The sequence below is a fragment of the Sminthopsis crassicaudata genome, chromosome 2 (genome assembly GCF_048593235.1).
Source record: "Sminthopsis crassicaudata isolate SCR6 chromosome 2, ASM4859323v1, whole genome shotgun sequence".
In the NCBI taxonomy this organism is placed as follows: domain Eukaryota; kingdom Metazoa; phylum Chordata; class Mammalia; order Dasyuromorphia; family Dasyuridae; genus Sminthopsis; species Sminthopsis crassicaudata.
The window spans coordinates 468,857,757-468,885,513 of record NC_133618.1 but is presented as its reverse complement, the minus strand read 5'-3'; positions in this window follow the sequence as shown (position 1 = coordinate 468,885,513).

Genomic DNA, 27,757 nt, shown 5'->3' with positions numbered 1-27,757 from the left:
ATAATAGAGAGAGAGAGACAGACAGACAGACATATATATGTGTATGTATATACAAGTTTTTCATATTGACTTCTACAGTCTGGCTTTAACCAATCTTTCCAGATTCATTTCAGAGATATTTGCTATGAAAGTTTTCCCATTTACCCACTTCCCTTCTTATCCTAATTTATTAACTGGGTTCATACAAAAAACTTTTAATTTCATGGAAATAAATTGTCTAACTTATTTTTTGTAATTAATTTTATCCCTTTTTTGACGAAGAATTAAAAAAAGGGGACTTTATTTGATTCTCTTTCTTTTTTAAAAAAATCTTTGATATTCAGGTTATTTATTCACATTAAATTTATTATGATATATAGTGTAAGATGTTGGCCTAAACCCAATTTCTGACACTATGTTTTCCAATTTTCCCAGAAATTCTTGTTAAATAAAGAGCTTTTTCCTAGCTAATTTATGTTTTCCAGTATATTACACAGGATTATCAAGTTTGATTATTTCTGCTTTTTTGTCCAATAAATCCATTCTATTACTCCACTTTTCTATTTTTTTTACTAATTATGAATAGTTTTAATTATTTGTGTTTTATTATATAGTTTGAAATCCACTTTCCTCCTTTGTTCCTACTTTTTTTTTTCATTTTTAGAATTGTCCAATTTTCTGTTCCTCCAAATAAATTGTTACTATTTTGACTATCTCTCTAAAGTATGCTTTCGGTGGTTTGACCGTCATGGCCCTAAATCTGTAAAATTCACTGGTTACCCATCATTTTCTATCATGTATAGAGGTCTCTCCTAATCATCTGATAAAATATATATAGTGACAATTCTTTGTCAGCATACCCTCATCTCAAAACTATTTTGTATTTATTTTCTATCTGTGTAAGCTTCCTCAGGTCCAGAGTTATTTCTTTACTTTTTGTTTTGTTTGTTTAAGTTTTAACACTTATCAAGGAATCTAGCCCATAATGGGACGGGGAATGGGATGATGAAGCAAGAATCCCCTGTATTCCTGTATACAGGGGGATTGAGTGTACTGGGAAGCTGGCATCATCAGCAATGCCTAAAGCTAAGGGTGACTCTTTTATAAATATAATGGGGGATATATGTAATAATGAGACTAGTCATGTCTTAATGAGATCCAAGCTTTTCCTAGTGAAAAAAAAATCACATCAGCCTTTCAAGGAACAACAATAATAATCCCAATTTCTAAGATGCTTCAAGACGTACAAAACACTTTCTTCCTAACAACCCTGGGAGGTACACAGTATAACAATTTTTATTCCTATGTTACAGAGGAAAAGAGATGAAATATCTCAGCCAAAATAGATAAATAGGAAAGCTTAATCTCAAACCCAGTCTAGGATTCATTCTACTATACCAGACTGTTCCCCATTGTTGAAGTGTTGATAGGGGTTGAGGGATTGGGGTGAATGGCATTCAGATTAGCTCCTTATTTCTTCCACCGATAGAGGAGAAACTATTATATTCCCCCTGAGCTGAAGACTCTACCTGAATTTCAGAGTAAGATATTAACTAGGTCGTTGGCGTAATAAGGGCCAAATTTGCTTCTCCTTCATCACCCTGGCCAGTGCTCCCAGGGTCTAATTATCCCATATTTGGTCAATAAGCCATTAACATAACGCCATGGATGTTAATAACTGTTTCATGAAAAAGTCTGGGTAATTTATGAGATCAACATCAGTTAGCAAAATTAATAAATATTTCATTCTGCAAGATTTATCCTGGACACTGTAGGTGGACTAAGGTTGCTTAAGCTATCATGGAGAGAAGGATAGCCACCCAAGAAGAAGAAACCCACCTAGGCCCACACATGCTGGGTTTAACTTGAACTAATAAAAATTTACTTCAAATCCTATAGCTAATAAATCTAAAGGGTGGATGAGGGAGTCCGGTAAAACCTGACTTAACATTGTGTTAGCGCCATTAACAATATTTATATCGATGTCATTTTATAGGAGTGTTAAAGTCACAAAATTATGGGGCCAGTGTCTGTGGCATCTGCGTTGATGATGAGGAACAGACTCTACTGGATGAATTGCACCCTCCCTTCACCTCCCCAGAGTCCCAGGAGAAGAGAGAATTCTGGTATGTGTAATGGAGAGAGGACCAGACTAAGACACAGGAGACATGTAGCAGATCTCATCTCAACTACTAAGCTATGACCTGTGTTCTAACAATTTTTGCTCTAAAAACCTATATTCTAAGGTTCCTTCTAGTTCCATTATTCTAATATAATAACCTATGTTCTAAGTATTCTCTAAGCTCTGACATTTTGAGATTGTGTGTGTATGCATGTGTATACACACACACACACACACACACACACTTTTTTCCAACAATCTTTTTTTCTTTAAGGAATTTTTTTAAAAATTGAATTGATATAAATATTGTATGTTACAGATAGACTAACTCCCAGATATTTTATCTATTTGATAGTTATTTTGAATGACATTTCCTTTTCTATTATCATTTCTATTATTTGCTTTTATATAGAAAAGCTGTTATTTATAGGTTTATTTGGTAGTCTGCAATGTTACTGAAGCTATTGTCTCAATTAGCTTCTTTGCTGATTTTCTAGAGAATCTAAGTAAACCGTCATGCAGTCAAAAAATAGGAATCATAATAGGAAATTAACCTCATCTCTGCCTCTTTCAGTGCATTTAATTTCTTTCTCTTGTTCCGTTGCTAGTGATAGAATTGCCTCAGAGTAATTTTCAGCTCTTCTCTGTCCCTTATCTTCCTTTTCACACACATTCCCCAATCCAAGCAATTGTCAATTTCTATTGATTTTATCTCCACAATTGTTTCTTAACAGAATATATGCTCCTTGAAGGCAAGATTCCTAATTTTTTTGTCTTTATATCCTGAGGGCTTAGCAATGGGATTTATTGTTATAGTAGGAATTTAATAAGTCGTTGCAAATAGGCAAAAACTAGGTAAGATGCCATTTATAACTAGCATTTATATATGCCTACTATGTACAAAGCACTGTACTAATTGCTTTATAAATATTATCCTGTTTGTTCCTAGAACAACCCTGGGAGATAAGTGTTATTATTATTCTCCCCCCTCCTTTTTACAGTTAAGAAAAGTAAGTCAAACAGAGTTTAAGTGACTTATCCAAATTACTTACTAATAAATAGCTGATGCAGGATTTGAATTCAGGTTTCCTGACTCTGGGTCCAGGATTCTACTTTGGCATCTAAATACCCCTCTATTTGTTACAAAAGTCTATTCAAGAAAAGAAAGTAATCTGAATTAAGGTAGTACTGACAATGGGAACTGAAAGTAGAACTCCTTTAGATGTGAGATATAGAACAATAAACCTTTATCAGGCACTTAATTTGTGCAGAGGTCTATGGGAAGGTGCTGGACACATGAATACAAAACTAATATAATCCTTGTGCTCAAGGAGTTTACCTTCTACTAGGATGATACAGAGGCAGCTAAGTGGCACCATAGTACACACAGCATCCTGGGTCTGGAGTCAGGGCTACCTGATTCAAATTGAAGGTCAGAGACACTTATTATTGAGCTAGATAACCCTGGCCAATTCACTTAATCCTGTTTGCCTCAATTTCCTCATCTGTAAAATGATCTGGAAAAGGAAATGACAAGCCATTTCAATATCTTTGCCAAGAAAACTCCAAATGGAATCACAAAAAGTCAAAATGACTTAACAACAACAAAAAGTATACAGCATTGTAAATTGTTAGGCTTATTTAAGATAATTTGAAGAGAGAGGGAGAACTAGTTAGGAAGATCAATAAGGGCTTCTCATAAAAGCCTGGAATCTCAGTCCCCCCTGTCTTCTGTCCCTCCTTTTACCCAATTAATTTGTCTTTTAAAATATCTTTCTAATTCTTATCTTTTGAATTTATCCTCTTTTCCAAACAATATCCCTTATATTCTTATAGTTCATTCTTTTTTGAGTTCATCCTTTTTTCATAACATATCCCTTTCCCCTCCTCAGTGGAAAGAACTTTTGAATCAAAATTTTAAAAGAAATCAAATATCAGTTCAACAAAACCAACCAACACATCAACCCTGCGTGACATAATTTGCAATATTCCACATCTATAGTCTTCTACTTTAAAAAACAAGGTCATAAGATCCAACCATTCTGGTTGGATTTAGAGCTGGAAAAGATTTTAGAAATTAAGTCCAATCCCTTCCTTTACCCACAAAGAAGCAAAGATATAGAATTGTTCATTGACTTATCGTGGGTTACATAGCTATTACATATTTGAGGCAAGATTCGAACCCAAGTTTTCCAACTCTTGCCCTAGTCCCCTAGCCACTACCCCATAATGCCCCTCTCTCAATTCTTTTTCAGTGCCAACTTTGTTCCTTATTATTACAGAGCATAAAAGATCAGGTTTCTTTTTTCCTTTCCATTTATTTAGTATTCATGTATATTGTTTTCCTGGTTCTACTTACTTCATATAATTCTTCCCACTATTCTTTGATAGCTTTTCCTTAGGGTGCAATAATATCCCATTATATTTATGTACGATAACTTATTTAGCCAATTTTCCAATTATTTGCTACCGTAGAAATTGCTGCTAAGAATATTTGGGTGTATATGGGACCCTTTTCTCTGTCTTTGTCCTCCTTGGGGGCAACATGTCTAGCAATGAGATTTCTAGTGGGAAAAGATATTAATATTTTAGCTACTTTGTTATTATAATTCCATATTGCTTCCAGAATGGTTGAACCAAATCTTAGCTTCACCAACAGTATTGTTGTAAGTGATTTTAAATAATCCCTACAACATTGATTTTTTCTACCTTTCATCATCTTTACCAATTTGCTGGATATAAAAAGAAGCATCAGAGTCGTTTTGATGTCCATTTCTCTTATTATTGGTGAATTAGAGCAATCATCATAAGGCTGTTAATATTTTCAATTCTTTTGAGGGTTCTTTATTCACATAATTCAATAATTTATTGAGAAATGGCTGATAGTCTTATATATTTATGATAACATAATTCTGACATACATATAATATAATATAATATTGAATATCAGGCCCTTATCAGAAAGATGAGATAGAAAGATTTTCCTCTAGTTGACAATTTTCCTTGTTATCATAATTGAACTGATTTTGTTCACATAAAAAATTTCACATAACCAAAATTATCTCTTTTACTTTGTGTGATCACTTCTATCCCTCGTTTGATTAAGAACTCTTCCCCCTAGTCATAATTGTGAGAGGCACATGATAGAGTTCCCTACTATCAATTAATCCTTTAAACAATGCTAATGTAATCTTCTTAATGCATTCATGTGACCACATTATTTTTCTGCTCAAAAACCTTCAAGTAGTTCCTATTTTGTTCATCTTCCTTCCCTCCTTTATTTCTTTCGTCTCTTCCTCCTTCCTTTATTTTTCCCTTCCTCTCTCCCTTCCTCCTTCCCTTCATCTTTCTTTCTTCCTCTGTTTCTTTTTCTTTCTTTCTGTCTTTCTTTCTTTCTTTCTGTCTTTCTTTCTTCCTTCCTTTTTTCTTTCTTCCTTTTTCCTTCCTTCCTTCCTTCCTTCCTTCCTTCCTTCCTTCCTTCTTTCCTTCCTTCCTTCCTTCCTTCCTTCCTTCCTTCCTTCCTTCCTTCCTTCCTTCCTTCCTTCCTTCCTTCCTTCCTTCCTTCCTTCCTTCCTTCCTCCCTCCCTCCCTCCCTCCCTCCCTCCCTTCCTTCCTTCCTTCCTTCCTTCCTTCCTTTCTTCCTTCCTTCCTTCCTTTCTTTTCTGCTTTTAGGTTTTAGAAGGTTTTAGAAACCTTCAGGTTTCTAGTCTAATACAGTAGCCAGAAGATTGTAGGGTTCAGAGTCACATAAGTAGTATGTGTGACAGGTGGGACTATCAATATAGTCCTATTTGTGACAACTCCCCAAAGACCAACCAGCTCAAGTTACGCCTTTTTCCCCAGGAAGCCTCTGACTACATTCACCTGAGCTGGAATTTAAACAAAAGGAGTAACTCAGACCAACAGAGACAGGTATAGGGAAGTGAATAAAAACACAAAGATGGGAGAGGGAAAGAAACAAGAAACAGAAAAGCTTCATCCTAAAATGAAATCTGCCTCCCTCTAATTTTAACCTACATTTTTTTCCCCAGTTCTGCCTCTTGGGTAAAATCTGTCTTCCCAGACTAGAGGAATAATGAGAGAAAAGAGCAAATGCTAGAGACATTTAGAAAGTATCGACAGGACTTAATGATTAGAATGTCCTGAAGCCTGTGACCCATGATGCATCTCTGCCTGGGTTTCCTTAGAGGTGACAATGGCAATAGGGCAGTATAGTTGCTTCCGGTTTCATTGGTGTCATGCCCACTGACTCTAAGGAAGGTCAACCCCATGGCAAGCACCACCAGCAATACAAAAAGAGATGGGGAGAGAAAGAGAAAGAGGGAGGGAGAAAGAGAAGGAGGGGAAAAAGAAAAAGAAGGAGAGGGAGAGCAAGACGGAGAGGGAGAAAGAGAGGGAGGGGGAGAGGGAAAGAGACAGGGAGAGGAAGAGGGAGGGAGGAAGAGAGAGAAGAGACAGACAGAGACAGAGAGAAAAAGAGAGAGACAGAGAGATCTGTACATGACTAAAGTTAGGCATAGAACCGGCAGGCTGCTGCAATGTTTCCCAGAATAGGATTTGACCTTTGTTAGTGTCTTTTCTTCTAGATTCAGTCCTGTCCTCTTGTACCAGGATGATCTTCCCTGGCACTGCTCTCCTATGCACACTATCTTCCCGGGTTAGATTTTAAGGCCCTGGATAGTAGGCTCAGTCTTTACTTTTGTAAAACTTCTTGAATCATTTATACAACCAAGTATCACCTCTCAGTACCTTCAGTTTTCTTTATTGGTAAAAGAAAGGAGTTAGATTACATTGTTTCTAAGCTTCCTTATACTAAAATTCTGTATTGTAAGTTCCCTTAGATATTAATATTTTATTTTTTATGTTCAAAAATTCCCTCTTTTTCCCTTCCTTTATTCTTATCAATTTTTATTGATAAAAATTGAATATTTTACAATACTCGAAGTTCCAGTTATATCCCATTTCTTCTTTTACTCATTGAGATAATCCTCTTAACAAAGATATAAAAGGAAAGGAAAAAAAAAGCAGTTCAGCAAAATCAACCAACATATCAATTATGTCAGACATTTTTTGGAACAGTCTACACCCCTAGTCCTTCCCCTCAGTTGGAAGTAAAAGGTGATAGGGTCTTCTCAGCTCTTCTCTAAGACAGAATTTTGTCATTCTATTTACACGGTGTTCAGTCTCCTTTTTATAATCATAGTATACAAATTCAGCATCAGTTTTCACCTCTTCCATTTCTAATATTCTATTTTCTAAGGTTCATTTTTTGTGCTCTAAAGCTCTTTCCAAGGTCCTTTTCAACTCTGACATTCTACAGGCTATATTGTAACATTTTATGTTCTCAAGTCCCTCCCAGCTCTAACATTTTATGTTCTAAGGTCTCTTCCAGTTCAAACATTTTATGTTCCAAGGTTTTTAGTTCCAGTGTTCAATATTCTAACATTATTGAAAAATTATACAGAGACGATATCCATGCAACATACATATTTGTATGTATATGTATATATAAAACATATACTAAAAATACAGTGTTATACACAACAAATACAAAATAAATACAATGTAAATTTTCAGGGAAAGACATTGGCAGCTGGGGTGGGAATCAGGAAAGGTCTCGTCTTGAGCTGAGTTTTGAAAGAAATGAGGGATTTTAAGAGACAGAAGTAAGAATAGAATGCATCAGAGGCATGTGGAGCAGACACCCAAAAGTGTAAACATGGAAGACTATTTTATGTAACACAACAAATCCTTTGGTTGGAGTGTAAAATTCATAAAAGAGAGTCGTGTATATAATAATGATTGTCCTGTCAGGGTGTGTGGCTTGGATAGGAGGAGTAGGATGTCACTTTCTCTGTGTTTTCCCTCCTCTCTCCTTCTACTCCTTATGCTTCTATAACAAGGCCATCAAGTCCCCTAAATTTTCACACCAAATGAAGTAGAGTAAATCTCTGCCTACTTTTGACATCATCTCCTTAGTGCCAACTGACTGTAAAACAAACAAAACACTCCCAGAACTTTCCTCTTCCTCTTAGATCTCTTTAAACCAAAGTGGTTCAATAGAGAAAACATTGAATAAGAAGTTCCAAATTCAAATTCTGCCCCAGAGACATAATACTAGCAATCCTCTGCAAGTCATTTATAATGTCAGACATAGTTTCTTCAACTAAAAAACAAATATAGCAGATTACTAAGGGATAATAATAGCATATATTTATAATAGTTGGATGGTTCTTACAAATGAAATAATACATGCAAATTATAAATCTTAAAGTTCCATTGTTATTATTGTTGTTATTATCAGTAGAGTGTTTTGATGAGGTCTCTTTAGTAAAAATTGGAGGAGATGGTTGGAAACTTCCCAAGATCAAGATCTTAAAAAAGGTCAAAAAAGAAAAACAAATATATTTCTTGTTTTTCTTGATGTTCTGCTGGGTATATAACAATGTTGGTTTTTTTTTTTCCTTTTTCTGACTTTTTCCTATTTTTTTTCTTATTTTGTATTTAGTTTCAAATAAATTTTTAAAAAGAAATAGTAAATGGGAAAAAAACCTTCCCAAAGTCAGTGTGATTTAAAGTCTGAGGACCCAGGTTCTAATCATGGACCAGTTATTTATGATTGGCCCTCTCTGGGCTTCAATTTGCTCATATAAAATAAGAGATGAGTCTGAAAGTGACATCCCACACCTCCTGTCTAAGCTACACATGTTGACTTAGAAAACTTCAAATTAACATTATCTGCTTTGTTGTTTATTTACTTATGTATTTGTCTGTTTATTTATTTATCTTTTTGCAGAGGCAAGTGGGGTTAAGTGACTTGCCCAGGGTCACACAGCTAAGACGTGGTGTCTGAGATCACATTTGAACTCAGGACCTCCTGGCTTTAGGGCTGGTGCTCTATCCAATTCACCACCTAGCTGCCCCAATTTTTATTTATTTTGTTAAATATTTCTCAATTACATTTTGATCTGGTCGCACATAAGAAAATGTTTGACCCTCTGTCTACATGACCCCCTAGGTCCCTACCACCAGTAACTCTGTGACTCCAATAATCCGCTTCTCCCTAGACTTCCCTCCCAGCTTCTTCCTCCTCTCCGTCCTCTCTAATCTCTTCCCATTAATAGACAGACTCATCACTGTGAAGATATCTCTGGCATGAAAATATTTTCTTTTCTCTAATTTCTCTAGAATCACTTTTCTAGTTACTCATTTTCTCCAGTTTCTCTCATTCTTTTCTCTAGAAACTAGTTCTCTAGTTTGAGTTCCCACTCAAATGGGAAAGTATATAAATGTCTCAGTATTGTATATTTATTATTACAGATTTGGAGGGGACTTCAGAGGGAGTTTATTCAGCCTGCCCATTAACAAAACAGGTATCTCCTCTCCTGAATGTCCTGCCATTTCTGAGCTTTACCTCCTCCTTCTAATTTTCTGGCTTTCCTCCAAACTAGACATGTAGCCAGTGGCAGACACCGTCTCTCCTCCCTGAAGGAGTTGCCACATCCTGTTATCATAAAGGAACTTTTCATGAGAACAAATTAGTTTTCCAGGGGGAACTTTCTACCGGGCATTGATTTTTACTTTTCCCTCCCCAGAATGTATTTGATTTGCAAGGAGAGGCTCTTCCATTCGGCAGAAACAATTGTGTGAAATGGCTAATGTGACAGTTTCATCTGCTGCTGATCTTTGAGCCCTGGAGCCAGGGAGCCCCTCTCTGGGTGGGTAGGGACTAAAACATCAATGAGGGCACAAGCAGGGTCAGACTTTACCTTTCTCTGAGTTTTTGTATTCCAAAAAGGCATCTACCAATATCCACCAGTCCATTATGCATTTAGGGAGAGGGAGGAAGCCATCATTTTTCCATGAGAGAGGTTCTTATGCACAAGGGTGGACTAAGTTGGGTACTTAGACTTAAGATATTGCCCAATCTTAGCTGCAGCACTGGGGGACCAGGACAGTAGGGCTTTAAAAAGTAAGTTCTACCCCATTTTCTGGGATCTAGGTGGGGTGTGGAATTAGCAGGACTTAATCAAAAGGCATGGAGATCAAGCAGAATGATAATGAGAAAACACTGAACTTGGCATCAGGAAACTAGGATTCTAGTCCCATTTTTGCCACCGATCAGTTTTGTTATGTTGAGAAAGTAACTTCTCCCATCATGAATGTAATTCCTCATCTATAAAATAAAGATCAAAGGATCCTTAAAGTCTTTTCTAGTTATAATATTTTATGACTTTGTGTCACAAAGTTCCTGCAAGTTTTAACCTTCTGTGACCTTATGATCTATGATCTTATCATATTTTATGTTTTAATTTTCCTTCCCTCTTGAATATGAGAAATAAAGAGAGGAGATGGGGGAGAGGCAGAGCCAAGATGGCAGAGTAAAGGCAGGAACTTATCCAATATCTCCCCCAAACTGCTCCAAATTTCTTTAAACAATGACTCTCAACAAATTGTAGAGCATAAGAACAACCAAAAAACCAGAGTAAAATTTTTTCCAACCTAAGGCAACTTAGAAGCTCAGCAGAAAAGGTCTGTGACATTAGGGTGGGAGTCCAGCGTGTAGCCCCTGACCCAGCCTTATCTCTGAATAAGCAGCAGTACTGGTGGCTTCCAGAACTCTCAGCCCAGAGATACCAAAAAGGACCTGCAGGGTCAGCAGAAAAGCTCTGTGGAACCAGCATGGGAGCCCCTGTGAGCAATCACAGTACAGGCCCGGCTGGCCCCAGCTCCCAGCCTGGGCCTGACCTCTGAATCAGCAGCAGTGTTGGAAGCTTCTGGACCAGGGACACCAGGGAGAACTCGGAAGGTCAGTGGAGATGGTCTGTGGCAATGAGGTGGGAGTCTGATATGCAGTCCCAGAGCAGCCATAATCAGCAGAGCTCCGAGTCTGACCACCACTATAGATTACAGCCACAGTGAGGCGGCTGGAAACAGAGACCTTCTTTAACAAAGAGTAATCTTTATTTTGGGAACTCTTTCAGGAGGAAATAAGTGGATTCTTCAATTTCTATTTTATCCTCTGGTTCTAGAATATCAGGATAGTCTTCCTTGATAATTTCTTGAAATATGATGTCCAGGCTCTTTTTTTGGATCTTGACTTTCAGGTAGATCAGTAATTTTTAAATTATCTCTCTTGGATCTATTTCTACTTATATAAAAGCAGAGTAATAGGCTAAGAAAATGAGCAGAAAACAAAAAATGTTTCTGACCTTTGAAAGTTATTATAGTGACAAGGAGGATCAAAACACACATTTAGAAGACAATACCAAAGTCAAAACTCCTACATCCAAAGTCTCCAAGAAAAATAAGGCTTGGGTTCAGGCCATGGAAGAGCTCAAAAGGTTCTTTGAAAATCAAATAAGAGAAATAGAGAAAAAATTAGGGAAAGAATTGAGAGAAGTGCAAAAGGAAATACAAAAAGCTAATGAGAAGAAAGCCTTAAAAAGCAAAATTGGTCTGTTATAAAAGGAGGTATAAAAGCTCAATGAGGAAAATAATTTCTTAAAAGATAAAATTGAGCAAATAGAGCTAATGACTATGAGAAATCAAGATGCAATAAAGCAAAACCAAAAAAAAAAGGAAAAAATTTGAAATATTTCATTGGGAAAACAACTGACCTGGAAATAGATCCAAGAAAGATAATTTAAAAATTATTGATCTACCTGAAAGTCAAGATCTAAAAAAAGAGCCTGGACATCATATTTCAAGAAATTATCAAGGAAAACTATCCTGATATTCTAGAACCAGAGGGTAAAATAGAAATTGAAAGAATCCACTGATTTCCTCCTGAAAGAGTTCCCAAAATAAAAACTCCCAGGAATATTACAGCCAAATTCTGGAACTCCAGAAGGGAGTCAAAGAAGCATTGCAAACATCCAGAAAGAAACACTTTAAGTATAGTAGAGTCACAGTCAGGATAACACAAGATTTAGCAATTTCTGCATTAAAGGACCAGAGGGCATATGTTATTCTGGAGAACAGTAGAGCTACAATTGCAACTAAGAATCAGCTAGCCAGCAAAACTGAAAAAATCCATCAGAGGAAAAAGTTGTCATTCAATGAAACAGAGAATTTTCTAGCATTCATGATGGAAAGACTAGAGCTGAATGGAAATTTTGATTTTCAAATACAGGACTCTGTAGAAGCATAAGGAGGTAATCAGGAAAAGTGATATCATAAGGGACTTAATAAGGTTTATCTATTTACATTCCTATATGGAAGGATGATATTTGTAACTCAATAGAACATTATTATTATTATTGTTATGGCACTTAGAAGTATGTATAGACAGAAGGTATGAGTGTATATTGAATACAGTGGGATAATATCTTTTTTTAAAATGATGAAATTAAGGAGTGAGAGAGAAATGTGCTGGAAGAAAGGGAAAGGGAGAAGCAGAATGATGCAAATTATCTGCCATAAAAAAAGAGGCAAGAAAAGCTTTTGCAGTGGAGGGGAAGAGGGGGTTGAGATGATGAATGAGTGCACTTTACTCTCATCAGAATTGGCTCAAATAGGAAATGATATACATACTCTATAGTGTTAAGATTACTAAGTGAGAACTCAGGTTGTCTGGACAGTGACAAGGTGAGAATTCAGGTTTTCTGGACAATTACAAGGTGAGAACTCAGGTTGACTTGATGGAAGGAGCAGGCTCATTGGCTGAGGTGGTTCTTCCCAGAAGCCCTTGCATTATCCCACTTTTATTCTCCCAGAGAATGGGCATGGCAATCCATTTGACCTTGCAGGAAAATAGGAAGGGAATGAAATATGGGAAGAAGTGAAGAGTGATAAAAGAGAGGACATATTGGGGGAGGGACAGGATGAAAGGAGAGAGAGAATAAGTGGGGGAAAATATAATTAGCAATAGTAATTGTTTAAAAAAATGTCTAAGCAAGTTTCTGTGATGGAATATTATTGTTCTCTGGGAAATGACCATCAGGATGCTCTCAGAAAAACACAACTTGGAAAGTCCTCCATGAACAAAGAGAAATATCCTGTATACAAAGTAATAGCAATGTTCTAGGATGAACACCTTTAAATGACTTTGTTATTCCCAGTAGTACAATGATCCACAACTACTCTGAAGAATGGAAATTGATCAAGTCTGAATATAGATCAAAACATTCTTCATTTCTTCCTGTTTCTATTTTTAATAAACAAAGGGTTTTTTTGAGGTTTTTTAATTTTCATTAGGGTGGGAGATCTATGTTTTCTTTCACAACCTGACTTTTATGGAAATGTTTTGCATACCTTCACATGTGGTTTCTTAATTGTGGATGGGGATGAGGGAGAGAACCTAGAACTCGAAAATCTTAAAAACAAATGTAAAAAAAATTGTTTTGAAGGTAACTGGGGGAAAATATTAAATAAATAAATAAATTTTTAAAAAGAAAGAGGAGAGAGGAAGGATGAGAAAGAGAGGGGAAGAATATTCTATATTCTATGTTCTAAGCCTTGTTCACCTCTGATATTCTATGATTCTATGTTCTAAAGTCATTTTCTATTCTAACTTTAATATATTATGACTTTATGCTTTCATACTCTATATTCTAAGGTTTCTTCTAGTTCCAATAATCCGTGGTCTTTGTCCAAACATTCTCTGCTCCTTTCATTTTTCACATTCTGTCACTAGACCTATGGTAAACAGGAGTGCTATAGATTCATGTACCAAGTTGAGTTTGGACCAGATATGCTTCCTAATTGTCATATTATGAGGAGTCTGAGCCAGTGTGTTGTGGTGGAAAGCGCACTAATCTGGAGTACCTGGGTTTAAATCTCATCTTTCACTACCTTCACAACCATGGACAAGTCATTTTATTAACATTTGCCTCAATTCCTCATCTGTAAAATGAGAGGTTTGGATGATAAAGCTTCCAACTCTAAATCCAAGATCTTGAAGCGGTCCCAGATCATAGAGGTTGACAGAGAAAGCATGAAGTACTGATAAAATTACTCCCTAAGACAGGCAGGGAAGGGCATTGAAAGGTATGAATTTAACCTTGTAGTCCCACCCTCTGTGGAGGTCCTAGGAGCTCCACTTTACTGTGTCCAGTCAGGAAATCCAAGTTGTGTCAAACTCCCAAGGTTAAATTTCCCCTATGAATCTATGGCCCACTCTATCTTTACTGAAAACCTTTTGGGGTTAGTCTGCCACAGCATTCTGCCTCATGGTGTCTTTCTCCTCTCCCCTCCTCCATATTTCATGGTGTGTTTCCTTTCATCCCCTCATACCTCATGATGTCTTTTTCCTTCTTATAATTAGGGTCCTAATTCCTATGGATTTAGACTGCTGGTCAATGGTGTACTCACACATCAGGACATATTTCTTTAATGGATTCTTCTAAACTCCTTTCCTTGATTACCCTATTGCTCTCTCAAATCTATTCCATATTTATCATTCCTGTTGTCCATAATATCTCTTCATTTGTCTTTAACCTCTTCTAAATAAACCTACCTTTTTTTCAAGAAGAATGAATATTGTGAATTCTTCACATGACTGAATCCCAATATTTGGTGCCTATGTCAATCTCATCAATTGGTGCTAAACTTCAAACACATCAGTCCTATTAATACCAGGGGCCACTAAAATATTCATAAGGATCCCTGTTGACTTAGAAAACTATATACTGATATAATGTTTTATTCTATTTTTATTTATTTTGTTAACTATTTCCCAATTGCATTTTAATTTAAAGCAGCACTCAGAAATATTGTGGGCTTCAAGCTTGATAGCTCTGCTATGATAACATGAGTTGCTAAAACAGTTCTGTTAGCAGATCCCAAAGAAGCCAGAAGATTCTATGATCCTGCTACGATTAGATATGGATACTAAATGAGCAGCTTCAGGATTTTCAGAAGTGTGACATTTCAGGCTATTGAGGGGCAGTAAATATTTGGCAGACCCTTACCCCTCATAAGACACCACTCTTACAACTGTTTGATTCCTTTCTTTGTGTAAATAATGTATGCTTTGTCCCAAGCTAGGGGCCATTATCTCTCACCCTTCCCCACCAAATCTATTGCCAATTCTTTATTTCCCCTTTACCACATCTCTTGAATATACTCCCTTTCTCCTTCGGACACTACCACAACTCTGGTGCAAAATCTCATCTTGTCACATCTTTATTATCGTAGTAACCTGCTAATGGATCTTCAAGGTCTCAAATCTCCTTCTGTTCCAATCCATCCAAAGGGATTTTCCTAAAATGCAGGTCAAACCCTTCCTTCCCCAGTAAACTGCAGTGTCTCCTTATTGTGTCTGATATCACATACAACATCCTCTACTTGGCATCCAAAATTGTTTTTAATGTAGTCCCCCTCTATCTTTGTAGTTTTCTTATACCTTATCCCTAACCACATTCTCCCAACAAGATAAGCCATTTTTCTTTCTTTCTTTTTTATATTAATTTTTTTATTAATTTTTATAATTATAACATTTTCTTTGACAGTACATATGCATAGGTAATTTTTTTTTACAACATTATCCCTTGTACTCCCTTCTGTTCCGCGTTTTCCCCTCCTTCCCTCCATCCTCTCCCCTAGATGGCAGGCATTCTCATACATGTTAAATATATTATAGTATATCCTAGGTATAATATATATGTGCAGAACCAAATTTTGTTGTTATTGTTGTTGCAAAGGAAGAATTATATTCAGAAGGTAAAAATAATCTGGGAAGAAAAACAAACAAACAAACAAAAAAATGCTCACAGTTTACACTCATTTCTCAGTGTTCCTTTTCTGGGTATAGATGATTCTGTCCATCATTGATCAATTGGAATTGGATTAGCTCTTCTCTATGTTGAAGATATCCACTTCCATCAGAATACATCCTCATACAGTATCATTGTTGAAGTGTATAATGATCCCCTAGTTCTGCTCATTTCACGCAGCATCAGTTGATGCAAGTCTCTCCAAGGCTCTCTGTATTCATCCTGCTGGTCATTTCTTACAGAACAATAATATTCCATAACCTTCATATACCACAATTTACCCAACCATTCTCCAATTGATGGACATCCATTCATTTTCCAGCTTCTAGCCACTATGAAAAGGGCTGCCACAAACATTTTGGCACATACAGGACCCTTTCCCTTCTTTAGTATTTCCTTGGGATATAAGCCCAGTAGTAGCACTGCTGGATCAAAGGGTATGCACAGTTTGATAACTTTTTGGGCATAGTTCCAAATTGCTCTCCAGAATGGCTGGATTCTTTGGCAACTCCACCAACAATGCATCAGTGTCCCAGTTTTCCCACATCCCCTCCAATATTCATCATTATTTGTTCCTGTCATCTTAGCCAATCTGACAGGTGTGTAGTGGTATCTCAGAGTTGTCTTAATTTGCATTTCTCTGATCAATAGTGATTTGGAACACTCTTTCATATGCGTGGAAATAGTTTTAATTTCATCATCTGAAAATTGTTTGTTCATATCCTTTGACCATTTATCAATTGGAGAATGAAGATAAGCCATTTTTCAATGCCAGGCATTTTCTCTGGCTTTCTCCATACTTGGAATTCCCCCCTTCCTGCCTTCCTTGGCTTCTTTTAAATCCCAACTAAAATCTCCCCCTGTTGAAGAAGCTTTTCCTAATCCCACTTAATTAAGAGAGAGAATGCCTTTTCTCTTTTAATCACCTAGTATTCACTCTCTATATAACCTATTTGTATTTGTTTATTTGTTGTTTTTCCTCATTAGATTGTAAGCTCTTTGAGAATAGGAATTGTCCTAGTTTTGAATTCTCAGTGCTTATCACAGTGCCCGGTATGTGCTTAATAAATGCTTTCATCATTGTTATCATTTTTATTATTAGTAGTAGTTAGAATTTGCCATCACTAACTGGTCTGTTCAGGGATATCCTGACTAGGGTTCTGTTGGAATGTTTGTTTTATGGGATGTTAGAGGTGTTCTGGAGGATATTAATAGATACCCTTTATATGGCATTTTAAAGTTTGCAAAGTACTTTACAACTCTCATTTTATTTTTTCTTCACAACAAGTCTGGGAGGTAAGGTACATTATTATTCCTATTTGACAAATAAGGAAACTGAGACAATGGGGTGTCTTTCCTAAGGTCACGCAGCTAGGATTTGAACTCAGGTCTTCCTGATTCCGGGTCCAACTGTGCCCAGCTATCTAGGATAATCAACAATTCATATAAAAAAGATCTGGGAAGTCTAGTGAACTCAAATTTATTATGAGCTAATTTGAGAGTTGGGGTAGGGGAAGGAGTTGGTCTACACTTGTGATTTCCTCATTGTAGAGAATTTCTAGTAAGGAAATCCCCTTTGTCAATACAGACCAGCAGCTGCTCTGGCCTTAGAAGGCTTCTGGGAGAAGGATAGGTTAGTATTGTGTCAGATGCAGGTCTTGAACCCAGGTCCCTCTGCTACCAAAACCATGGCTTGCTATATACGAGGCCAGCTGGTCACTCAATTTGAGGCATGGCAGCCACAAAAGTTAATTCAAACTTAAGACTGAATTTTCTAGGAGCACAGGGTTCAGTAATAGGGAAAGTGGCCATCCTGCTGTATTCTGTCCTTTTCAAATCCCATCTATAGTGTCATGTTTAATACCGGGCATCAGGTGTTACTAAGGATACTGACCTGCTGGATTTGGGTGAGAAGAGAGCAAGCAGAATTGGGAAAGGAGTGGAAATTTTGTTTTACAAGGACTGATCAAAAGAACCTGGGAGGATTAGCTTATAGAAAAGAAAATGGGGCGAGGTTCAGAGCAGGGATGATTGCTTTCTCCAGGTATTTGAAGAATTGTCACACGGAAGAGGGATTCAATTTGTTCTTGGTCCTACAGGGCTAGTGTTCAGAAGGCACAGGAAAGCAAATTTGGAGAAAAATCACGGATATAATTAGAGTTGTCCAACAATAGGAATAGGCTGTCTCGGGAGCCAGTGAGTTCCTCATCATTGAAGTTCTTCAAGTGGAGATTGGACAACATCTAGTAAGGGATTCTGATAGAGGGAATGGTCAGGTATGGGTTGAACAATATAAATGCTGAGATTCTTTTTTCATTTTGATTTATCTGATTCTTTACTAACAGAGAGTGGGTCTGGGAATGGAAGAGACTTCTTTGCTAAGGCATAGCAATTTGAGAACAAGTAGATAGGAACAGGATAGCAAGAAAAAGCCTTTAGGAAAAGTAGAGCCTGAACTAAGAATATATTATTTAGGTCCAGAGAGTTACCTGGAGTAAAGACTACCTGAATTTAAATCTGACTTCAGATACTAACTGTACAACTCTGGACAAATCACTTAACCTATTTGTCTCAGTTTTCTCATCTGTAAAATGGGGATTATTATAGAACCTACCTCTCAAGGTTGTTGGGAGGATCAAATGAGATAATAATTGTAAAGTGCTTAGCTAGTGTCTGACACATAGTAAGTGCTATCTGAATGTTAGTTGTTATTGTTATTGTTGTTGTTGTTGTTGTGGCTGTTATAAGGGTTTGATTCCTAAAGAAGAAGAATGTCCTTCTTCATCCCAGAAAACAGATCTAGACATAATGAATGAGTTATGGGAAGGAAGAGTCCACAGAAATATAAAATTACTGAATATTAGATCTATAAGGAACCTCAGAGAAGTCATCTGACTTAACCACTCCTTAATCAAGATCTTTCTTATAACATCCTTAAAGAATGTCATTCATCTTATCCTGGAACACCTCCAGTGATAATAAACTCTATTTCCCACAAAAGCCCACAGGAAATATTTACCTGTATTAACCAAAACCCATCATTTCTTAAATTTTCATCCTTTGTCTACTATAAGAAAAGGGTTGTCTAGTACTGGGACGGTCTGTGTCGAGAAGAATTAAATCCTTCCTCAGTAAACAGAGATCCCCAAACAAAGCCCCCACTTTGGAGGACTATGTAGAAAGGATTTTTGCTCTGGTTGATAGACTGTTACTTCTGTGGACCCTTCCAATTCTAGGATTCTAGAGAGAGTACTTAGAATTCCTCTTATCACAAGAAGACTTCCTACTTACTTACTATATACTTTACATTTACTTATCCTATAAGTTGTTTCTCCCCAAGCTCCCTCACCCCAAACCTAGAAAATGAAAGCTGTTTGAGAGCAGAGACCACTTCATTTTCATCTTTTTCTCCTTAGTTCCCCCCACAGTGTGTGGCAAGTAATCATCACTTAGTAAATATTTAAATTATATCTGGACTCTGGTCATAATTGGTTACAATGGCAAACTGAGATGTGGTCACAAGCAGGGCTCAAGAGAGCATCTGTCAGCAAAGCAGACCCACCTTTGTTTAAGGAGCAGAGTTGAGATCCAAAGTAGCTGGCAAAGGAGAAGCCAAAGTCCAGCTTTCACCCAGAATCATGATCTTTCCAGGGCATCTTACTATAGTAACTCCCATTCTTATTGTCCTTCACTTTAAAAGGCTTTTCCCTCACCACAAGGAAGGTCGTATATTATCATTTCCACATTACAGATGAGAAAACTGAACACCTACAGAGATGAAATCATGGATACATGGAATATGATTCCCATTTTCAGATGTTAAATCTGAATACCTACAGAGATGAAATTATGGATCTGTGGAATATTGAAGCATAATTATTGGTAGATGTGTCATAACCTCCTAGAAGACTGGAATAAAGCTCAAAGAGGGCAAGGATCATGTTTTAGCTTAATTGTGTTTCTTTCCCAGTAACCTGAACATAGCTGATGTTTAACAAATATGAAATCTGAATTCATCAGGTCATAGATTTACAGCTAGGAAGTACTTACTATGCCAATTATTGTGTTTAGTACTAGGTATGTAAAAACAAGAAGAAAGAAAGAAAGGCATTACCTGCCCTCAAGAATCTTACATCCTAAAGGAAGAATAAAAAGAAGTTGAAAAACAGGAGAGTTAGGAAGATACATTGTACTGGCTCAGGAGGAATGGAAGAAGAAATTAAAAATACAGCCCGAAGAGGAATGAGATATGGCTGACCTGAGCATTCTCCTTAAATGGAAGTTCTGGGAGTAGCTATCCAATCAGATGGACAAGCCTTGGAGGCAGAGGGTATACCCAATGAGTAAATTTTAGAGTAAAGCTCAGGAGTATGACAGAAGAAGTCCAGAAGGTAGCCAAGAAAGGAACGAGAATGACGTTAGAGGTCATCTCATCCATGTGAGAAAACTGAGGCTGAGAGAGTGTAACTGGCCTGTCCAAAGTCACACAAGTTGATAGAGTTGGCATTTGAGTCCAACTCTAGTTCTTTTCCCACTGCACCAATTTTATCTATCTCAATTAGGTTTCATATGTAGATTTGCCAGACTCTCCTTACCTGAAACAATTATTTTTGAACCCTAATAAAGCTAGATGGCGCAGTGGACAGAGCACTAGCCCTGAAGTCAGGAGGACCTGAGTCCAAATCTGGTCTCAGACACTTAACACTTCCTAGCTGTGTGACCCTGGGCAAGTCACTTAACCCAATTGCCTCAGGAGGGGAAAAAGTAAAAAGAAAACATGTAAATTTTTAAAAGGCAGGGGAGGAAACTGAGTTCCAGAGAAAAGAAAAAACTTGTTAGAGCTCACCCCCTGACTTATTAGCTATGCATCTCCACTTCAGCTACAAATTTGATAGACATGCCATTTACACTTTTAGCTTTCTATTTGGATTCCATGAAATGTTTAAAGTATTGGAATAAAGAGAACAAACATTTATTAAGCACCTGCTGTGTACCAACTACTGGATTAAATATTAGGGATACAAAGAAAAGTAAAAACTAGTTTTTGCTCTTAAGGAGCTCACATTTTAATAGGGAAGACAATGTGTAAATAACTAGGAACATGTAGAGGGCCAGAACTCTGAAAAGGTATATTTAAGACCCAGTATGATTGATGAGATAATGATTCCCTAGTTAAATACATACTTAGTGTGATACTTAATGTGATGTGATGATGTGATGCTCTACAGCTGGCACATGCTCAAAATGGTGTAGTGATGTAACCTACTGAAGTATTTAAGGGCTGAGGGAGGGACACAGAGGTCTCTCAGCCACAGCTCTCAGCCACAGACACAAGAGAAGATGCCAGATTCCAGACTCCATCTCTGACCAGCCACATGGTCCTCCTGCCTCCTTCACTAAGGCTAATCCCAAGGTCCTCCAGAGAACTAGTTTAGACTTTATAGGAACATGCAAAGACTATAGAAAATAGATAGAATGTGTTATTCAAAAAGGAAAGACCCTTGAACCAGGGAGTCTTTAATGCGAGAGCTGTGCAGCAGACAGTTATAATATAAATATTAATGGTAAATACCAGAACTTGAGGTCAAGATGACCTGAATTTGAATTCCACTTCTGACACTTACTGGTCATATGACAATGGGTCCCTTTTTTAGTGTTTCTGAGCCTCAGTATCCGCATATAATGGGAATAATGATACCCAGAATATAAGATAAATTTGACAGGGTTGTGAGATTCAATTATGTGCATTAAGAATCTTAAGATATTTTAAAGCATTGTGGTTGCTAAGTTGTTTTTCAGTCATTTCTGCCTCTTCATGACCCCATTCAGGATTTTCTTGCAAAGATACTGGAGTGGACTGCCATTTTCTTCTCCAGCTCATTTTTTACAAATAAGAAAATTGAGGCAAACAGGATTAAATAATTTGCCCAGGGTCACAGAGCTAGCTGTCAAAACACTGAAAGACTATATTATAATTATTACTACTAGTATTTATAATCATTATTATCCTACATAAGTAAAATGATTTGCCCACATCAAAAAATTAGTAAATGTTGAGCCAGAGGTCAAAACCAAGTCAGATAATCCCAAGACTAGTATTTTTTCATTTTAATGTAGTGTTACAAATAACCCACAGCTAAACAATAACCATGATGGACCCAGAGGACATATCATCTCTGAACAGACTTATTCAAGAACATAGAAGAATCTAAGTGGCAGCAGTGGATCACACAATAGAGTAATTCAATTGCATCAGTTAATATGGGTTTTCTCATTCTTCTCTGTATTACTCATCTTCTGTGTTTTTTAAGATGCAATAAGTTTTACCATGTGCAAAACTAGAATTGGACTTGGTGATGTTGAATTGTCTTCCCGTTTTTATGTTTTACAAATCTATGCAATGTGATGTAGTTTAAAAAGTACTGGACTTGTAATTAGGAGATCTGGATTCAAATGCTAGCTCTATCATTTATTACCAATGTGACCTGGGAAGGAAGGAGTAAGCATTTTTTTATGAACCTACTATGTAGCAAGGAACTGGAAATTGAATGAATGCCCATCAGTTGGGTAATGGCTGAATAAATTATAGCATATATGAATGTAATGAAATATTATTGTTCTATAAGAAATGATGAGCAAGCTAATTTCAAAAAAGCCTGGAGAGACTTACATGAACTGATGCTGAGTGAAGTTAGCAGAATCAAGAGAACATTGTACACAATAACAAGATTATGTGATGATCAACTATGGCTTGGCTCTTTTCAGCAAGGTGATGATTTGAGGCAATTCCAATAGACTTGGGATGGAAAGAGCCATCTGCATCCAGAGAGAGGACTATGGAGACTGAATATGAATCAAACCATAGTATTTTCACTGAGTTTTTGTGGTTCCTTGTTTGTTTGCTTGTTTTTTTTTCCCCTTTTGATCTGATTTTTCTTGCACAATGGGACAAATATGGAAATATGTTAGGGGGCAGCTAGGTGGTGCAGTGGATAGAGTACCAGCCTTGAATTCAGGAGGACCCGAGTTCGAATCTGGTCTCAGACACTTAACACTCCCTAGCTGTGTGATCCTGGGCAAGTCACTTAACCCCAGACTCAGGAAAAAAAGAAAAGAAAAGAGAAGAAATATGTTTAGAAAAATTGCATATGTTTAACCTATATCGCTATCTTGGGAAGGGGAGAGGAGGGACAGAGAAAAAAAAATTGTAACACAAGGTTTTTCAAAAATGAATGTTGAAAACTATCTTTGCATGTATTTAAAAAATAAAATACTATTAAAAATAAAGAAAAAGGAAAAAAGAGGGGGGGAACCTATTATGAATACACATGTAGTTGTAGTTAAGTACCTCAGGTCACATTTGAACCTGGGTCTTCTTGACCTATCCACTACACTACTTAATAGCCTTTACTTAACTGTCTTGATCTTTAAAAAGTCATTTCCTCTTTACAGCACCTTACTTTCTATTTCTATAAAATGGGAATAATAATAATTTTCCCTTTCTACCCTAAGCAGGCTAGAATGAGAATCACATAAGAAGAGAGGTAAACAAATATGAGCTTTTATTCCTGCTGTTACAAGCTCTGCTTTCCAGGGACTTGTCCAGTAACTTCAGAGAATGTCAGCTGGGAGAGGCATTAGAGGTCATAGAATCCAACATTCTTGTTTGATGGAGGAAGAAACAGAGTACTAGAAAGGAAAAGGGACTTGTCTCAAACTACACCCTCAATGAGATATAGAGGCTGCCCTCCATTCCAAGCCTTCTGACTGTAATACAGCCCTCTTTCCCTTATCCCACTCTCCAGGTTTGACCTGGTTGAATAGTGGGGTTTCCCCCCAACTCTAAATGGCTCTTGTTCCCCTGAAATGCCACTCCTAGCCCCTCAGGCTGCTGGACTGCCCAGCTAGGAAAAATCAATAATCTTTTCAATAAGGCATTTTATCCCTTTATATCTATTGTCTCACATAAAGGTTTTACAGGCAGAGAAAGTTCCAAAGTGGGTGTAAAAAATGTTAGGGAGAAGGTGAGGCTGCAGGAGTAAATTACAAACTGGAAGCGGTTTGTGGTACCTTGGGAAGGTGGGAGATTTTATTGATGAGTTTTTATTGATTTACCATCATTCCCAGGGTGGACATTTTCTGGTCTATTATACACCACATTCTCGGCTTATTCCCTGCCCGGCACTAAAGAGGAAATATGGTCACACTGACCTTGGCAATATGGAGATAATGAAATACCCAGAATGATCTTTCCCCAAGATTTTACCAGCTAACTGAATGTGGGAGCCAGTGTGGCCTAAAGTCCAGAGAAGAACCAAACTCTACTACTGTGGATACTTCTCCTTTGTGAGGACTCACTTCCATGGACTCTCCTCTGTGGGTAGATTCTTTGTTTCTTTGTTCATTTCTGCAGATTTACCTTCAAAGATTCAGTAATCATTTTGCTGGGTTCACCTCCCAGAGATCACCTCCGCAGGAACACATACCTGGACTCACTTCCACAGGTTCATTTCTCCAGGCTCACTTCCAAGAAACAACGTCCACAGGCTGATGTCCATGGATTCACTGCTATGGGCTCACCTCCTCACTTCCAAGCAGTCACCTATACAAGCTCATCTCCTCTGGGTTCATTTTCACCCTCTAGTCTCTTTAGACTCATTTCTATACTCTTGTCTTCATGATTTGTCATGGGATCTTTCTTACTTCACTGTACTCATTTCTGAGACAGAACAATTATGGTGAATAGATAGAGAAAACTATCTTCTGATTTATTTTCTTTTTAAATCTATTTTTTCCAAAGAAACAATTCTTTCTCAGATGTCACTTGAACACATACGCCAGAGATATTGGTCATGGAGTGCTTTTTTCCTTTTTTCATCCTTGAAATGGAGATAATACTAGTACTGCCTCCATCACAGGACTATTGCAAAGGAAATGCTTTTTAAAGCATTATACAGAATTATTTAAATGTGAGATAAAAGCACTATAGATTATTAAAGCTGGAAATAGTCAGAAAATCTGCATTCAAAACTTGGTTCCCCCAAAAGTCTTTGCTTCCTCCATTTATTAGCTGTGGAGTTTGGGGAAATATATATTTTTTTCTTTTGGGGGCATCTTTAAAATGATAGAATTGAAATTTATATTATTGAAAATTCCTTCCCTTTCTAAGGCTCTATCTCTGTGCTGCTAAATCACTGCAGGGAAGGAAGCTTCATAGAGGAGGTGATACTTGAGGTGGGCCTTCAAGGATGGAAAGAATTTTAAGAGGCAGGAATTGGGACAAAAGAAATCATTATGGCGATAACTGACAATGCACAGAAGTAGAGAGGGCAGGACAAGGACAGCAAACACTCTGGCATGAATGAAATGTAGAATACACAAAAAGGAGCAGATTGAAATAAGACTGATAAGGAAGGATAGAGTCAAACCATGGGAATGCCAGAAAAAAGGAGGTTGGTTTTTTACTTTGTAGACATGGGAAATTATTGAAGATTACTGAACAGGAGGGCAACATGCTCAAGCCTGTGCGTTAGGACAATTAGACCAGCAGCACGTGAAGGATGGGATTGGAGAAGGAAAAACCTAGAAGTGAGGAGCCTAATTAGGAGGTGATCACAATAGTCTAGCTCCAAGTTTGGCAAATTATGATTCCTGGGCCAAATTCAGTAAGTTTTTATACAGTCTACAAGCTAAGAATAGATTTATATATAGGCAAGCAGTATAATGATAGCCTGAACTAAGAAATAAGTTTGGATCCGATTCTTTTTGTACAACAAAATAACTGTTGGGACACGTATACATATATTGTATTTAATTTATACTTTAACATATTTAACATGTATTGGTCAACCTGCCATCTGGGGGAGAGGGTGGGGGGAGGGAGGGGAAAAATTGGAACAAAAGGTTTGGCAATTGTCAATGCTGAAAAATTACCCATGCATATATCTGGTAAATAAAAACTATTTAAAAAAAAAGAAAGAAGTTTGGGAGAGGAAAGGAGAGAATGAAAGCCAAAAATATCACAGATATCAAATCAACAGAGCTTATTTGACAAGCATTTATTAAGCACTGACAAAAAGGTAGACAGCTAAGTGGCACAGTGGATAAAGTTCCAAGTCTAGAGGCAAGAAAACTTATCTTCCTAAGTTCAAATCTGGCCTAAGACATTTACTAACTGTGACCCTGGGTAAGTCACTTAACTATTTGTCTCAGTTTCCTCATCTGGAAAAGGAAATGGTAAACTACTCTTTGGAGTCTTTGGAAGAAAATCCTCCAAATGGTCACAAAGTGTCAGACATGACTGAAAACTGAACAGTCACAGTTAAGGCAAGCCACAAATTTAGCATTAGAGACACAAAGATGAGAAATGGCAATTCCCTTGCCTTCGAGGAACTTACAGTCTAACAGAAGACTTCTATACAACTAAAAATAAGTTAGAAAAAGGAAAATAGTATAAGTTACAAGAAGTGATTTCTGAGGAAGGAGAACTCCCTTTTTGGCTATGGTAATCAGAATAGAAAGGCTTCAAAGAGATACCTTAATTTGGGACATCAATAGCCAAACATGGGGAAGAGAGGGAGTCCATCCCTTTTCAAGGATGAGAAAAAGCAGGGAGTAAAGAGAATAGAGGATAATTCTATTTGGCTATAACCTAGAATGCACAAAGGGGAGTTGTACAATATAAGACCAGCCTGGTAGAGTCAGAATATGAAGGGTCTTTTATGCCAAGATTAAGAGCTTGTGTTTTATTTGATGGGCCCTGGAGGATCATTGAAGCATTTCATGCTCACTTGAACTAGAAGAAAGATGGAAGTAGAGAAGAAAGGTAGATGGGTACAGGAAATAGTTGCTTAAATTAGTCTCCCTATAATGGGATAGATTGAAAAAGGGATAGATTGGAGACTGAGAAGTCAGATAAGAGATTGTTGATGGGTGGTGAGAAATGAACTAGTATGGTTGGAGCAAGAGTGGAAAGGATAGGACAGAATCAAGAGACATTGCAGATAAAGAATGAGAGGATTTGCTCATCCTTGGGATGTAGGGACCAAGTAGAGAGTCAGCTCTGTCCCTAAACTTCTTCATTAAGTGGCTAAAACAAACACCTCTATCCTCTTCCCTGATCTCTGTAGAGATCTAATTTGGGGCCACTCCTATAAGAGGTTTAGAAGAGTTTGGACTTTCCATAAAAACATATTTTCCAAAAACCTACAGATTTTGACAACTGCAGAAGCAAAATGGATATCAGAGAGCCAGACTGCATAATGTATTAAAGGACATAAAATACTAAAGTTGGAAGGGGCCCTAGGTCATGGAAGGTTAGAGGCAGTAAGAAGGGATCTTAGAATATAGAATGTCAGAGCTGGGTAGGACCTCAGAATTCACCTATTCTGATGCCTTAATTTTATGCAAGAGAAAACTATGAGGTATATACAAAGGTGACATAATTTGCCCAAAATCACACAGCTTGGAAATGGCAGAGCCTGAATTAAAACCCAGACTTTGAGATTCCAGATCACATCATTGTATAATATTCAAGTTGGAAAGAAACTTAAAAGTCATTTCAAACTTAGTATTTCTACACATGAGGAAAATGAGTTTCAGAGAGTCAAGTATTGTTTGTACCATGATGCACTGATGCCTCCCACACATAACAACAACAACAAAAAGACACATAAACCCACATTGTGGCAATAGGGTACAGTGTGAGGTTTGTTTCTAGAGCCAAGGGTCCTAGCTTCAAATTTTACCTCTGATGTTTGACTTAAGACAAAGAACTTATCTTCATTTTTTTTTTCTTATTTGTAAAAGGAGGATGTTTAACTAGATTTCCTTGAGTTACTTTCTAGCTCTAGGAAAATGATCTCTCTTATCTTATAACCTATTTCTAGAAATTGTATGAGTAGCACTGTCCAAGGAATTCTGAATAATTTTGTCCAAG